The sequence below is a fragment of the Cupressus sempervirens genome, chromosome 2, assembly GCF_028749045.1.
Source record: "Cupressus sempervirens isolate cs-2001-9-10 chromosome 2, ASM2874904v1, whole genome shotgun sequence".
Taxonomy (NCBI): domain Eukaryota; kingdom Viridiplantae; phylum Streptophyta; class Pinopsida; order Cupressales; family Cupressaceae; genus Cupressus; species Cupressus sempervirens.
Window position 1 is genome coordinate 617,875,475 of NC_143119.1, and position 17,397 is coordinate 617,892,871.

Consider the following 17,397-nt stretch of genomic DNA (forward strand, 5'->3'; position numbering starts at 1 on the left):
TTGTCACAGGTATCCACATGAATATGAATATTTGGTAGAGAAATAGTAATAAGATATTGCTATTACCTAATTCATTCAAGATTAAAATTTAGAGTAAACAATTTAAGAAATGAATCATTATATTTTGACAAATAAATTCCCTTAGCAAATGGATGACGTTGAGTAGGTTGTCGACATTTGAAGGAATGATTACGATGACAATAAGTTGATGTGACTATGAGTGTGGGGGAAGCTAGAGTAAAAGGAAAGTTATTGGACTTCAAAGGAATTCATAGACAAAGGGTTTCCTATTAGGTGCAAAGGAGTTAAATCTATTTTTGAGGAGAAAGGAATTTGGACGAAGAAACAAGAAGCAAGAGTCATGGAGGCATCTTTTGATGTTGATTTTTATAAACAAATGAAGTCTTTTAAAGGGCCCACAAACAAAGAAAGAATCAAGGGCTTGTTGAAGGTGAAATCAAATGAAATGATTTCAGCCATCCTAGGTGTAGTGGGTGAACAATTCCAGGAGTGGTGCATCAAGCAAAGGACCAATTTAGATGTTATCTATACATTTTTTGCATGGGGGTTGGGAATCAACGAGCCCAAGGAAGAGGTGGGGAGAATTACAAGGGCCCTTCTGGAACCAAACATGCTTGGAAAGTTGGAATCAATTATGGAATGGGCAATTCCAAATGTTGGGCAAATTTTAGTGAGTATTTTAAGGATGAAGACGAGGGGAGGCACTATGGATTGGTTCCATTCTTGGGGTGGGGGGGAAAGGTTGACAAACCTTTTATGTATAGAAAGGCGACCAAAGCATCCTACTCAATGCCATCCTTCAAATTTTTATTCTACTTTTCCTTGAAGACTTTCCCATTTTATAAGATAAATTATTTTTATTGTTTTAGGTCAACCAATAAAGTCACACTAAGGATTATAACTAAGTAATGGTGATGTTTGCATCTTTTCAAAAAGTTGAGCAGAGTTTTAGTTTTACAAGAGTATCCAATTTCACATACAATTATTCATTATTATAATCACACCCAACCATGCATTGATATTTAGAGAAAAAAATTAAAAGACTAGGATAATGTTTAAGTTGCTAAATTGAGAAATGATCATCAAAATAGTTAAAGGGTCGCTTTCACAAAAGTAATTGTACTCCATTCTAGAATAGTTTTAAAATTATTGATTTACTAGTTAAATTAAATGCCAAGAAATGCACTATGAGAGATTAATCAAAATAAGTTGGATTCCCATTGTTTATCCCAAGAAAATTTTCAAAATAAGCAGCATTAAGATGCTAAATATTATTTAGAAAGCACATAATTATCAAAGCAATCTCATAATAGTGCAAATTATTTGTCCCATGAGCATTATCAAGTAGTTGGAGAATTTCATCAACGCTATCACCTTCATGAATATTGGCAATTTTGACTTCAAGATCATCACAAACAAGAGAAAACCTTTTGGATCTCATTCTTGTGTTTTCTTCTGTCAAAACTATCTATAGACCCAATGCACTGATATACTCTACAAAACCATCTACAACAAAATTGACATGCTTGTTGTTTGGATATGCTTTTGCCCATTCATTCATAACAAATGGATCATTAATTGAGAGAAACAAAAAAGCAACATATTAGATTAAAGTACATGAAATAACATAACATGCAAAGGGTGTAGCAATGTAGATCAAATGAAAATTCTCATGAAATGCATAAAAAAGACCATCATATAAGTCTAGCAAATAATTATGCATACCACTAATCAGGAAAATGTCATTAACACCTTTTACCTTCAAATCTTCAGCTATTTCCACAAACCCTCGTACAACCTCCAAACTGCAACAACCAAATTGCTAAGTGATCAATAGTGATAATAATAATGAGAATAAAATTGTTTTACTAATCACTATATTGAAGAATAAGAATAACAAAATAATATCATATCTGTGAAGAAATGAAATGCATAAAAAAGTATAACAAGCTTCTTTTCAAAAAAGTGTCTGAAATAAATATATTGACATCATCCACATAAGAGAGATTTGGCAATTTCTACTTATAAAAACCATTTTCTTTAAGGCCCCGTTTGGTTGCTGGAAGATGAGGGCCAAAACCGGGTTATCAGAGGCAAAACCAAGTTTTGCAAAAAAACTTTGGTGTTTGGTTGGTTAAAATTATAACCTGGTTTTCAATTTCATCTTCCAATTTTGGTCAAAAATTGGAAGAAGTTTCTTCCAATAAAAAAGGTGGAATTCGAAATTAAAACCAGGTTTTGAATTTTATGACAGTTTTTTTAATAATATTGTGGGGTCCACAGTATATTCATCTTCCGTGTCAACCAAACAGACCATTGGCTTTCCAAACCACAAAACCAGGGTTTCGAAAACCTGGTTATAAGATAATCTGGTTATGTCAAAAATTCATCTTCCCCAACCAAACGGAACCTAAACTCAAAATGAAGAAATGAGAGTTAGGAAATGTAACCTGGTAGGAGTGAACGCGCCAAGAACACCCAAAAGAAGAACCTTTTTGCCTGCAGTGGGAGAGTGAAGAGACACTCCCTCTTGCTGTAGATTATCCTCTAGTGCATCAAAGTAGCACAAGGTCCCATATGGGATCTCATCTTTAACACCAATGGAGGCCACTGTAGGATTCGAACTCTTAACCTCTTTAAGCCATAAAACCCTATCAACTCCTTCAATGGGAACCTCCTTTTCACAACAAGCAATGTTAGTCATTCGTTCACCTTCTTTCTCTCAAATAAGAAAATGTTATTCAACATCTTCTTCTGGTTTAAGCCAATACTTTAGAGTGTTTTTGAGCCCCAAAATAAAACAAATGAACATAAGCGATTTGTCTATCAAGAATGTCATTCAACTCAGGAAAACGATTAGTGAGAGATTGAAAAATAGGAAATTTGTGAGGTAGATTGCTTAACAAACCATTACACATCACGTGCTTGGTACAAAAACTAAGATAACATAGAAGCAATGTTAGGAACTTGGTGAGTAATTGTAATTCTAATGATATGAGATCAGCCATATATTCCGAATGAGACTTGCTAGAAAGCTTATATATATATATATATATATATATATATATATATATATATATATATATAATTCAGCAACCCATCGCAATTCCAATGACAATCCAGTGTAAGAGACGATTATTTTTTACAGATACCGATGGATTACTGTCAGAACAATCTAACAGATATTTGTCATTTGTACAACATTGTTTTTGCAACAGCGTCGCAATTGCAACAACAACTTAATAGCTCTTCAGATGGTTAATCGTCCCAATTACGACGGGTGTTTGTCGAAAAAGTTCGACAAATATCTTTGGTTATTTAGCACTATTGTCGCAATTGTGACATCCAAAACATCAACTATTGCCCCCTCCCTCCCTCCGAGTTATGACAGTGTCTCCTGTCGCCATCCTCACCGTCGTAATTTGCGACAGCAAAAGTTTGACAGGAGTTGATGGGAGGTTTCTATCACTAGGGCGATAGGTGGGTGTCGCAATTGCGATAGGCTGCTATCAAAAAAAGGCTCTAAATATTGTAGTGATTAAAGATTTTGAAACTCGAGAGGAGGAAGTGGAAATGAAGACACTGATTGCTATCAGTAAAGAAGAAAAAGAGATTTAGGAGATACCAAAAAGGAAAGTGCCTACAAAAGGCAATTACAAACTCAAGTTTATGAATGAAGAACTACCAGGAGTCAAAAAAAGACTCCACGGCCCACCTTAAAATAAATTGTAGTAGAAGAAGAGGATATTGATTCTGACAAAGAAATTGTGACTTGGGAAAAGCATACGGGAAGGATACAAGTCAAGATAATAAATACCCCAGCAAAAATGATGTGTCTAACTAAAACAAGTACTACTCCAAAGAATTAATGCCCTCACTTTTTCCAAATTGCTAAAAGATAAGAAGTTGATAGAAAACACCATTGTGAAACATTTTCTTAAATATAACAAATATCAAGGAGATGTTAAAGATAATGTGACTAATGAGTTATATGAGACTTTATCAGTTAGATGAAAATCAAACAATTTGAAGAACTAAGAAATAAGATACTAAAGAGTCTATTGCTACAATTATCGGAGAATGATGTAGAAGTATATATGGAAAAGTACAAGAAAGAGTTTAGATCAAAGACATTGATAGCTATGGTTCTAGTAGATGAGAAGTTTTCTCTAGAACAAGATATTAAAGAATTATGGAAGAAAGTATTGAACAAAGAACAAACTCAAGCCTATTCAAAGGAAGGCCCCTCAACTATTGATGATACATTCATTGTAAATGAGCTAATAAGAAATGCACCAAGTGCAACAGATATTTCTATAGACAAAGTTGAATATGTTATGGAAGAAGCTATAGAAGAACATGCTAAGATGACACGAGAGCGAGAAAAAACACTAGGTTGACATAACTATCAACACATTTAAAGACACAAGAGATAAGAACACTAAGAAGACTACAAAGGACCAACAAGATTATGAACAAGTCAATACACCTACAATGCAAACAATGGGATCTACCATATCAAAAATTGCAAACTACAAAGAAATACTTCAAGAAATAAAGAAGCAAGATGACATCATGATAACACAAGTTGCAAAAACAAATGAGCAGAATATTCTACCAGCTGAACAACACCACACGCCCCCACATTTACAACCAATCGATGCTAACAATGAGCAGACCACCGAAAAGTAGCAGGACACTAGAGATATTGTGAACAAGCAATGGGATACCGGTGATACATGTAAAGATGATCAATCATCACAGGAGCCAAAAGACTCGAGCAAAGGAGAGGCTAGCAACACAAGTAAAGATGTTAAAAAAGGATGAAAAGAAGAAACAAGGAGATAAAGATGAAGATAAAGACAAAGATAAGAATAAAGATACTAATAAGGACAAATGGAAGGACAAGAAGGATGCTAAAGGTAAAAGGAAAAGAGATTTGGACGAAAATGACGTACAGGGTGATCCGACAATTAATGATACTTAATTTGAAATATTAAAAGAGGATCCAATGACATTAAAGAAAATAAAATATAGAGAAGCATATGCAAAAGCATTTGAGAAGAAGAATGAAATTGATAGACAAAGGAGAAAGAAAGTGAAAAAGAGAATGTTGATCAAGATATTGGATGTATTTGAAGTTCGTGTTGTAGATGTTACAGATGCGGAAGATGGTTCTCTTATAGATCAATTGAAGAAGTATATAGATTTTATTGACAAAATTGGACAAGACGTAGATGGTAAAATTCCCAAGAAAGTTAAACGGAAAATAGAAGAAGAAATCGTACAGAAATTGGTGACTAAACTTGTAGTTCTGAATGTCGAATTGCTGACAATAATCGAAGAAACAAAGACAACTTTGATAGTGCTACAGATATGTACACATGTTTGCGTAACTTTAGTGAGTTCATTGGAGATGTCAAGAATAAGCTTGTCAGAGTAAAGCAAGAATTGCAACATATCGGCAACCTACATCCCTCTGGATCAAATTTTATGGAGCACTCTGCAAAGATGAGAGAAATTATTTCAAAAGAATAAGAACTCAAAATGGAAGTTGAGAAGGAAGACGAATTTGTGAAAACAAAAGAGCTAAGCATAGTTGACGCATTAGAGGAGTTAACGTCAGACCTACAAGGTCATATAATTGGTTTAAAAGGATTGCAAGATTCATGGGAAAGCATAGTTAAAAATGTAGGAGACGGGTACATATTTATCACTGATAAATTGTAATCAACATAAACGCCAGAGAGCATAATTCTTTTATCATTTGGCATTATTGCCAAAAAAAGGGGGAGATGATGAAGACGTGAATGGCAAAAAAAATTACTTACAAAATATATTTTGAATAAGGTTTCGAAACATATGAAGGACTATTATAGGGCGAGTTAAATTATTTTGGAGAAGAATAGTTATCGGCATATACAGACCAAAGGAACATTTTTAAAAATTTTGCTTGACATAGTTTTCACCATCAATGCCAAAGGGGGGATTGTTGGCATATGATAAGGGTCATGATATAGTTTTTTCATTGATGACAAAGGATTTATACATGATGAAGAAGAAGATTATAGGTAAATAGTTATATACTATCGGCATATAAAGGACACTATTGGCAGGAAGAAAGAGTTAATAAAGTATATAGTTATCGAAATAACGAAGATAGTTATCAAAAGCCCACAAAAGAAGGTAAAGGAAAACAACTTATGGAGAGTTTGAGATTAAGGCTTTGGTGAACCGTATGATCAAAGGTCATGATTGAAGGATCAAAGATTGAGAACCAACATCAAGGATTAAATCCTAAGGAGAAGATTAAGCAAGGTCATGATAAGGGTAAGGAAGATCAAGGTATCGGATAAGAAAACTGAAGAGACAAACTAAGAAGAGGTTAAAGACATAAATTTAAGATCAGGAGCAAAGAATAAGGGATCTAACAATATTTGAAGGAAAGTGCATGTTGGTCAATTACTATCTTCTAAATATTCCTAACAGTTTCTACAAGGTACTATAAAATCTCTTAAATGAGTAGTCTCTTACCGGACTTATAAGTTCTATATATGAGCTTTTTGTAAAACCTTTAATCTAGTGCCTACCCCTAGTTTGCATTTTTGTTTTTATTGCCGAACTCTTTTAGGCTAGTTTCATGTTTGATGATTAGTAGCATTGTTTTGAGATTATCAAATATTGTTTCAGATTCAGTTAATTCTATGATGAGATTACTTGGCACTCTATACTTCATATATGCATGATGATTAATACAGTATTTTCGAGTTATTGATGATGATTAGTTAGATGGATTATTATGTGTTTTCTTATGGATACTTACCCCATACTGCATGTGTATGGTGTGCGTGTATGTTTTCTTTATGTATGGCATTTCTAATGTGGTTAAGGAAGAGAGTCGTAGTCACCTACTAGTCGGGATCTACACGATGCACCACTTCCTACCATTGCCTATTTAGCTTATAGAATATTGTGTTTGTACATGCATGAATTTTATATAGGTTGCAGGTACCAGGTATCGACTTTCCTGAATTGCCAAGATGAGCGTACCCTATCGCATTATCTCAATAGTAAGAGAGGGGAGATAAATTCTTAAGTCCAAATCTTAAACATTTAAGCCATTTGTCTAAGAAAATTAGGACAAGTATCTGATCTGTGTACCCTCTGAATGTGTCGGATGATGTTAATTCGTCATTATAACCCTTTAGTTTGATTTTGCATGTGTTTTTCTATGATGAGTTTTCATGTTTTATTTTATGAGTCTTTGGTGAATTTTCTATTAATTAAGTCTAAATTAAAAGATTAAATTAGTGATTTAATTTAATGAAAAATTATTATGATATTTTAATATTTAGTTATATTTAATTAATTGATAAATTAATTAAATAAAAAGAACCAAATTTGAAGATAAAAGTTATAAGGATAATTTTAGAACGTGATAATATTTATTTAATTTAATAATAATATATTTAGAGTTCATTTTTAAATAAATACCAAATAATATTATTATTTAAGTTAATAAATATTTTATCAATTTAGTTTCGAAAATAAATTAAAAGTGAAAATATATTAACTTATTAAAAAATTTAAGTTCGCATGATGCGTGCATGAGATTAAAATATAAAAAATTAATTAAAAGATAAAACAAGTCGATTTAATAAAGATATTTTATTGCATAAAGTGTTTGCATGAGATTAAATTTAATTAATTAATTGAAAAATGAAGTCAAGTAAAAAGTAAATAAAGTTATTTTATAATTTAATGAATGTGCATAGAAAATATAAAAGAAAGATAAATAAAAGTTAATAAAGAGTTAAGGGTTGTGAGCAATGAGTCCTCTCGAGTAAATGCACAATTAGTGCCCCGATTTGAGGAGAAAACTCCTTATCACCAATTGAAAGTTCATTTTCAAGGGACCGTGAATTTTGAAAGGGAAATTTTGGAGAAAAAATTCAGAGAGAAATTTTTGGATAGAAGTGAATTCTCTCACAATCTTTGGGTGGTTGTGTATTAGCATCAGCTCAGGTAGGGTCTTGTATTTTGATCATTAAAAGAATTATATAATTCGATATATTCTGTTTACTTCATGATTGTAGAAATTTGTTTTTCAAATTTCGTTGTATGAATCCTTCAACTCTTCATTCTGAATCTTTGCTATTCAATTTCATCTATATTTGGGGATTGAAAGGCCAATTAGAACTCCTTGCTGAATCTATTATAAAGAATTATATTTTATTTCAAATAAGGTTGAATAAGAAATCAAATAGAGATGAGAATTTATTGAATGTTAAAATTGGGTTTTGGGTTGGTTAAGAAAACAAATTCTAATTGTCTAGAATTTTAATTGATTAATCTGGATTTCCATACAAGATCTTTATTAGAAAATTTAAAAAAAGATAAAAATAAAAATAATATGTTTTATATAAAAAGAGGAATTGGGTTGGAAGCTTAAATTTTATTAAAAATAAAATAGAATATATTTTTTTAATATTGGGGGAAATAGTTTTGAAGTTTATATATATATATATATATATATATATATATATATATATATATATATATATATATATATATATATATATATATATATATATATATATATATAATTATGGGGAGGGGGTTTTACCCATCCCTCCCCACTTACCTTTTTCGGTCGGCGGCCTTCGCGTATTCATATACTACGATAATAATAGTGTACTGTGATGGGGGAGCCATTAAAAGGACCGTACGGCTAAATTAAAAAGCCGGCGGCCTATTAACATATAAGGATTATGTTTAATGTTTTTAATTTAAAAAAATTATATTATTTTAATTAACAATAATTTGTTAATAGTGTTGTTTTAATATTAATTTTTAATTATTGTTTTAATTAATAATATTTATTAAAAAAATTTAATATTATTGTTAATTAATATTAATAATATTTATTAATAAGATTTTAATATTACTTCTTTATTATTTAATAATATAGGTTCTATTATTATTTATTAATTTAAATAATAATGCATTTAAATATAGAAAAAATTTAATTAATAAAATTATTGATAATTTTATTAATTATTAATAATTGATAATTGTTGAGATATTAGTATAAGTATTTAGTTTGATAATCATTAATTAATTTAATTAAAAATTAGTTTAATTAATGATGAATATAGTTAAATGAAAATTGTAGATTTATTTTAATAATATTGTTTAGATTGAAATTAATTATTTATTTTAATAAGTTAAATAAATTACTTGCCTTTAAATCATTTTAGAAAATTGATTTAAATCAAGTTGGGTAATTGGACTTTTATTCAAATATGGGAAATGGGTTAAACTATATGGATTAAGATGTACCCCTTTAAATTTGAAAACTAACACTGAAATGAAAATTGGAACTTCACTGTGAACTAACACTATGTGTATTCAAGACTAAACCAAAATACAACCAACACAGTTGTTTGTAAATTGTTTGTATTTTGGGGGTTTGGGTTGACTAGCTTCGACCAATCTTAGGATGTTACCAAAGGCTCGGGAGTTATGTGTTTGTGATGTCATGAAGATATTTTGGTCTCGATCTTTTAAACCCAACCATGGTAATGTGTCTAGTATGCTCTATGATGTGTGTTGATGTATTGATTGTTATTGCTTTCCAGTGTTCTTGTGTGACGCTGAGGTGAATGTATGACCTTCTTGACTTAACCATTTTTAGTCCTCGACCAGTTATGTTTGGATTGCTTTCCAATCACTTTGATAGGCCTGAGGTGTTTTGAATGATTTGTTCTTAATGATGTCATGTTATGACATAGTTGACTTGACCATTTTGGAGTCTTTGATCAGTATTATTTTGGGATGCTTTCCAGTTGCTCGTGGAGAACTAATGTGTTCTTATGATTATCTTCTAATGCTTTCCAGTCGCTTGTATAAGGCTAAGGTGAATTTATATGATTCTTGATTTATACTTTTATGAGCCTAGGGTAGGTTATCTACATGTAGTGTAAAAAAGTGGCTTGCAATGGAGACAAGGGCCCTAAGTGGTTTCCAGAGTAACCCATCGTAAGTTGTTTAATAAGTGAAAACATTACACTAAATGGAAATAAAATAAACTTAATAAGAGTCTTTTTATGTCCTCACCCATGCCTCGAGTGCTAGTGCAGACTAGGATGGGAGTAGAGAGAACGCTTGGTTGTGACCTTACATCCGTAGTATGCCTTGTCAGTACAAGAGGATACTAGTGGCCACATATGGATCACTAGGGGGTCGGGGTCTTGAGTGACTACCAAGGTAACTCTAGCGTGATTCATGCGATGACACTTGCCCGCTTACATAGTAGGTTTCCTACGTGTCTTGTGTGCTTCTAGGAATTAGATGTCGATCTATTTTGCAACCCTTGAGTTAGAATACTTTTAGGATTTCTTGGACTTAGAGAGTATTTGTGTTATGTGGTTGGATATAATGTTTGGGATTTGAGACTATCTCCTCAGCGCAGTGAAAGTGGGCCATTTAGGTTGCACGTAGTCGGATTGTAGTGTTTTTTACTCTTACCACTGAAATATGTTCGTAGTCACCATGGCTAGAGCTTCCTTGTCTGCATTTCCTTTCATTCTATCTATGTATCATTATGATGGATGGTTATATTTCATGATGGATGTTTATATCTTGTATGATGGATGGATGTATCATGTATGGTGGATGCTTTCATTTATTTTATTGTACTTTGTATCATGGATTCAAGGAGGAGGATGTATCTTTAATTCTATTTTTATATATGTATATTCTTTTAGCCTTTCATACCCTATGACATGTATAGTGGATAATTGAGCATTCCGAATTTCATTTGCCAAGAGACATTCAGAACAAATGTATATTATTTAAATGGACATTGGACTTTCTAATTATTATTTCATGTGGATGTGGTATTTGTTAGACTTAGTATTAATTAAATTTAAATGTGATTCAACATCATGGGATCCTTAAGGAATGTAACTTGTTATGTATGATTTTAGTTGATTGTATGTTATTGCTTCCGTTATTATGTGTTTGATGTGTATGTTATTCTTTTTTGTTTTTAAAAAAAAAGTTTGTTTGGCAAACTTAGTAAAACTTTAGGTTATTTCTTTTGTATCCCTTGGTAGGGCATTACATTTAATAAGGTGAACACTGCATAGGTGGATTAAATCTCTTAACAGAGTAGTCCTAACAAAATTGCAGATACACTTAACAATGTATCAAATACTCTAAATTGGGTGATTCACTCAGAAGGTGACATATTATAGCCTTAACCGAAAAAAAATCTCTTTTAGGTGCAATGAAGAGTTGTGGCCATCATCCTCACCATAGTATTTCTCTCCAACCAAGGGTTTTTACAAGACAAAAAATTAGTGTGCTATGTTTTACTGTTATTTACAGGTTACAACATATCGGTAAAAACTAAAGGAGTGAACACTATCGATTAATAGTTAATATGAATTGAAGTTTTATGTTTATGTTTACAAGCTTGAATTGAGAGGAGTTTTGAATGGAGTTTTGTTAGTACTAATTCACCCCCACCCCCTCCCTCAGTACCTAACATTTCCAATCAATAGAAATGAAAACCAATTGATACCCCCCAACAAGAAGAAAAGTTGTGTGAAGAAAAATATACAAGAGATTCAATAATGCAATCCAAGCCAAACCTACAAATCTAAGATTTTCCTTTCGTATTACTCTTATGGGAATGGTCATTTCAAATGAGGACTGGGGAGATTTTGACATTTTTCCTTTAACTGTAATCCAACCCTTATCCACCCTAGCGGTAACATCCGACCAAGAAGAGTATAATACTAAAGTACCCATACCCTGGGATGGCAGAAATCTCAAGGAAGGGCCAACAAGAGTAATAGGAACAACCAAAATAAGAGGTGAGATAGGACCAACAAAATCAAAAATGTTAACCACCTTCTAGACAATAGGATCAGTCATCGAGGAGAGAGAATGAGAACGCTTGGCAAAATTTTTGGCACAATTTGATCGAGAAACAACAATAGGGACAATGTCAACAGAACTAGTATAAGGGACAACAATAGTTGTATTAGCACCAAGTTATATTAGAAACATGATCTAAGGGGGGATCCTCTATACCCGCATGAGAATAATTCTACATCGTGTAGTATAGAGAGGAGGCACCATTCCACCAAGAGGAAGACATCTTCATTTAGCTCTGTGTAAATCACAATTAGCAACAGCATGCCCAGCCTTGAAGCATTTTCTACATCTAAAGGGAATCCCTTCATAATCTAGAGGTTGAATCTAGATGCCCTTAAGAGTGGAAAGTTTGATCTCGGTCAAAAAGCCCTTAGAAGAACCAATGTCAACCAAAACATAAGAAAATTTAGGGTGAAGGATATTAGAAGAATTTGCATCAACCAAAAGAAAATTGGCCATTACATGTCCCACTTCCTCAAGAAGAGAGTCTGCCAAAAGATGGAGTGGAAGGTGGGCAAGTCTGACCCAGATAGGCATTTTACAAAAAGACTTAGATGTAAGGTCAAAGTTATCATCTCAAGGTCTCATCATCAAGGGGAAGCATTACTCCCAAGTGAAAAAAAATCACAAAGAATAATCCTTCTTTCATTCTATGTTCACAAAGATAGTTTATTTTAGTTTTTTGATCATTTTAGTGATCCTTAATTAGTTTGGTCAAGTTAGCACTTGCATTGTTTGCAATATGATCTAGACTTAGTCTAGTTCCTATTCCTAGACTCACAACTCGTTTGGATCATTGTTGCTCATGTTGTGATTTGTTCTCTCTTGGGTAGTGTGTTCTTGCTAATTTTCATGGTTGTTGGTGAATTTTGATCTTGCGATAGAAATCTGCAATTGTGGATCTTTGGTGGTGTATTTAGCTATCTTCTTGGATTATGTGAGCACCCAAATCTAGAACCACAAGATTTCAATCAATCTATGTAACATGTTCCTTATGATTTGCGACCAAACCTATTTATTATAATATGTTTCTTATTATAGGGGAATGTTTTGGATCTTGAGGCTGACCTATGTGTCACAATACCTATATATATTGCAATGTAATGTATCTTAAGGTATATCAATTCTTCAATAAGTATTTTTATTTCTCTAGAATTATATCTAATGTCTCTAACCAAATATTGTAAGCAAGAAGGCATGCATGATCCTGGCATGTAAGAAGGCCAATTGTTGAGATGTTTGCATATCTAATTTTCTATGAATGAATGTTGATCAGTCTTGGTTCTCTCCAAATACTTATTTTTCTGTTTGTTTACTCTTGTTGGACAATTGGTCTAATCTTTTTGAGGTCTCTCCAACCAAGGACTACATCAAGGTATCCCCTTTAGATATCAAAGTTGCTTCAAATTGGGCATGTCTTGGCTCAATGAGATTTAGAGAACAAGAAAAGGTTCACTTCTTGGTGGAAGAGTTCCTATTTTATGTGCAATAGTATTAGGAAGAAAAGAATTTCCCACGTGATTGTGTAGGAGCCTTCAGGTCCTGCTTGTGTTGATGTCAACCCACCTCAAGCAACTTCTATTGCTCTTGGGATAATTGGTGTCAATGGCACTTCTAGCATTGGTTGGTGGTTGTGGTTCTATTGTTGAGTGAGTTTGTGGGGCTATTATTGTTGGTTCCTCCTCTCAAGCTATTAGTAGTGTTTCTGGTATGATTGATGCACCTCTAAGTTCTTCATCTTGTGATAGGGTTCTAGCTAGTGGTAGCACCTCTTTGGCTATTGTTGGTCCTGCTCCTCAAGTTTTTGTGGGCCCTATCTCAATTCCTTCTGTTGGTCTTTCCTCTCAAGGTAAGGGGACATCTATATTGGACTCAATTTCTTAGTCGGATGGTGTTGCTAAGTTAGAAGAGGTTGGATTATGATCAAAGGGAAAAATCTAAATCTCCTCAACCCTCTTTGGATATGATCCTTCATTCTCACAAGGGTAAGAAAAAGGGTTTTTATTAAAGGGTTTGGTTGGGTTGGGCTCAATTTCCTTCTAGTCCTTCAGGTCTTGCTTGTGTTGATGTCAAACCACCTCAAGCAACTTCTATTTCTCTTGGAATGATTAGTATCGATGGCACTTCTAGAATTGGTTGGCGGTTGTAGTTCTATTGTTGAGTGAGTTTGTGGGGCTACTATTGTCGGTTCCTCCTCTCAAGCTATTAATAGTGCTTCTGGTACGATTGATGCATCTCTAAGTTCTTCATCTTATGATAGGGCTCTAGCTAGTGGTAGCACCTCTTTGGCTATTGTTGGTCCCGCTCCTCAAGTTTTTGTTGGCCCTATCTTAGTTCTTTATGTTGGTCATTCCTCTCAAGGTGAGGGGACATCTATATTGGAGTTGAATGGTGTTGCTGAGTTAGATGAGGTTTGATTATGATCAAAGGGAAAAATTTAAATCTCCTCAACCTCTTTGGATATGTTCCTTCATTCTCACAAGAGTAAGGAAAAAGTTTTTTATTAAAGGGTTTGGTTGGGTTGGGCTCAATTTCCTTCTAGTCCTTCAGGTCCTATTTGTGTTAATGTCAAACCACCTCAAGCAACTTCTATTTCTCTTGGTATGGTTAGTGTCGATGACACTTCTAGCATTGGTTGGTGGTTGTAGTTCTATTGTTGAGTGAGTTTGTGGGGCTACTATTGTTGGTTCCTCCTCTCAAGCTATTAGTAAAGTTTTTGGTACAATCGATGTGTCTCTAAGGTCATCATCTTGTGATAGGGCTCTAGCTAGTGGTAGCACCTATTTGGCTATTGTTGATCCCACTCCTCAAGTTTTTATTGGCCCTATCTTGGTTCCTTTTGTTGTTCTTTCCTCTCAAGGTGAGGGGACATCTACATTGGACTCAATTTCTTAGTCGGATGGTGTTGCTAAGTTAGAAGAGGTTGGATTATGATCAAAGGGAAAAATCTAAATCTCCTCAATCCTCTTTGAATATGATCGTTCATTCTCACAAGAGTAAGAAAAAAGGTTTTTATTAAAGGATTTGGTTAGGTTGGGCTCAATTTCCTTCTAGTCCTTTATCCAGTTTTTTACTACATGTTGGTTTTTCATGTGTAAGTTTATCTTGGTCATCTAGCTTTTTCTCTTGATGGTGGGAGTCTGTTCACTTTCACCCCCTATCTTGGTTTTGTCATGTCCTAGTTTTGTCCTGATTCATTTAGTGGGTGGTCTTGAATATCTTTTCTTTTGTGTTTCAAGGTCCCTCCAAAACTTGTAATGTACTAAGTTTCAAGTACAGTTCAAAACTTGGTTTTCACTTAGTCATACATTGTTTGTATCAACAAAAAGAAAAACTATTTTTCTAAGAATAAAAAGGCCCAATAAAAATTCATGGCTACTACCAAAGAACCATCATTGTACCATGAAAGAGGAAGTAACATTTTCATCATGAATGGAATAAAGCATAAACATTACAATATAGTACAAAGACCACCATAAGTATCAACCTTCAAATCAAGGGAAACACCTATGTTGTTATCCTTTGCCACATGTAATTCAAGAACTTGAATCAATTACTTGCTAATTGGCTTTAAAAGCTTGGATTTGTGCTTGCCAATTGGCAAAACTGTTATGGAGATTAAAGTTAGCTTGGAAATTGTGCTCAAGCGTGTTAGTGTAGTTTTTTTAATTTCCTAGTGGGTTATTTATTTTTCCCTATATTGCTAGTTTTTTCCTATCGCTTAGGTTAATAAAGTATGTCTTATTAGGTGAGTGGTTGCGAGATGTCACCTTCCTACATGTGAGCATCCATTTGCTATCTTGGGAAGATACTTTTCTATCTTTAGTCTGATAGATGGTTGCTCCTCATTGGTCAGTGTTGCCACCTCCTCCCTCTTCCTAGTCTATATAAGCATGCTACCTGGCTTGTATTTGTAATCTCTTATTTTTGCATCCTCTTAATGTTATTTTGCTTCTAGCATTTGCATTACTCTCTTGGAGACTATCTCTTTGTTGCTATTTTGATTTTGTATCATTTGCATTCATAGTTTAGATATATGTTCTTTGCACTATTTTTCTAGGTTATTAATCTTTTCAAATTGTAACATGCTATCAGAGTCATTCTATGTGCAAGAGTATATTTTAGTTTCTTTATTTGAGAGATCTGAGGGAGGCTAATAAATATTATTGTAGTTTTTTGAAAAATCTAGTATGCTCTTCTCTTGCATCTTCGGATGATCTTGAGAATTAGAAAAGTTTGACAAAAACATTTTTTATCTTTGGGGCTTACACATGTTTTATGAAATCTAGGTGATTGTAGCATTCCTAGTTATATTGGCAACATTTCTAGTTGTTCCAATGCATCTAGGAGGCTTGAGAAAGTTAGATTTGGCTTTCATTTCATCGAGATCAGAGATCGCCATACAAGTTACGAAACAGGGGTTTCAATCTCAAATTTGACAACCAACTTGCATATTTGGTGTTTTCAATCAATATTGCAGGTTCCAACATGTCATTAATTGACTTAAGTAGCTGATTCAACCTTTGCATGACGTCTTTTGGTTGTTGGGGTCATTTCTTGGTTCTTGGGGCCATTTCTTGTTGTTAAAGGCGTCTGATTTACACTACAGCTACATCTTCTGTACATTAGTAAGAAAAGCATTTTTTGGGTTTTGTTCGCAACACTGAAAAACCATCTGGGTATCTTTTAGTTTTTGCATGCAATCTGTATATTTTGCAGAATCGAATGTGGAAAGCTACAGTCATACCCCTCTCCATTGGCAGTTGCAGATTTGAATGCAATTTTCAAATGCCTCGTTCTTGCTCATAAGGACTCTGATTCTAATGATTCTTATTATGATCTTGGCCATTTTTTTGTGCTCTATCTACTAGTGCAGTCATTTTTTGATTTTCATGCATAAATTTTTCAAAAATTGCATTTTGAGAACTTCAGAGGATCATAACTTTCTCATACGACCTCGTATTGAGACTTTTTTTTTTAAAAGTGCATAATTTTTCAAGTAGATCGCAGTGGTGCTATTTATTTATTTGAATATTTTGCCCAAGTTGCACTTTCAACATATGCTCTTCATGAGAGTTTTTGTAATGCATTGAAATCAAGGCCACTTAGTATTTCTTGCTAGTGCTAGTTGTAAACACACTAATACAAAGTGCCAAATCATATTTCTTTGGGGGGAGTTCTTTGATTGAGTAAAAAGGGGGGCATTGTCATGGTTGGGTTCTCTTCTTTCTAGCATTTCTTCTCTACATTTCTTCATCATGGATCAAACAAATATGCTCATCCTAACTCCATACAATTACTTTGAGTGAAAATTACACATGACAATTCACTTAAGAAAAGCTGGATTAAATAGGATAACTATGGGACTTGAAACTAAACTTGATAAAGATGAAGATAAGCCTAAGTGGTTTAACAAATGTGATGAGG

The 17,397-nt window shown here is 33.4% G+C and overlaps 1 pseudogene; it reads right to left on the reverse strand.

Moving 5' to 3' along the window:
• Positions 1 to 1,211: 1,211 nt before the first annotated feature.
• On the reverse strand, positions 1,212 to 2,725 carry LOC149574895 (peroxiredoxin-2C-like; annotated as a pseudogene).
• Between the last annotated feature and the right edge of the window lie 14,672 nt (positions 2,726 to 17,397).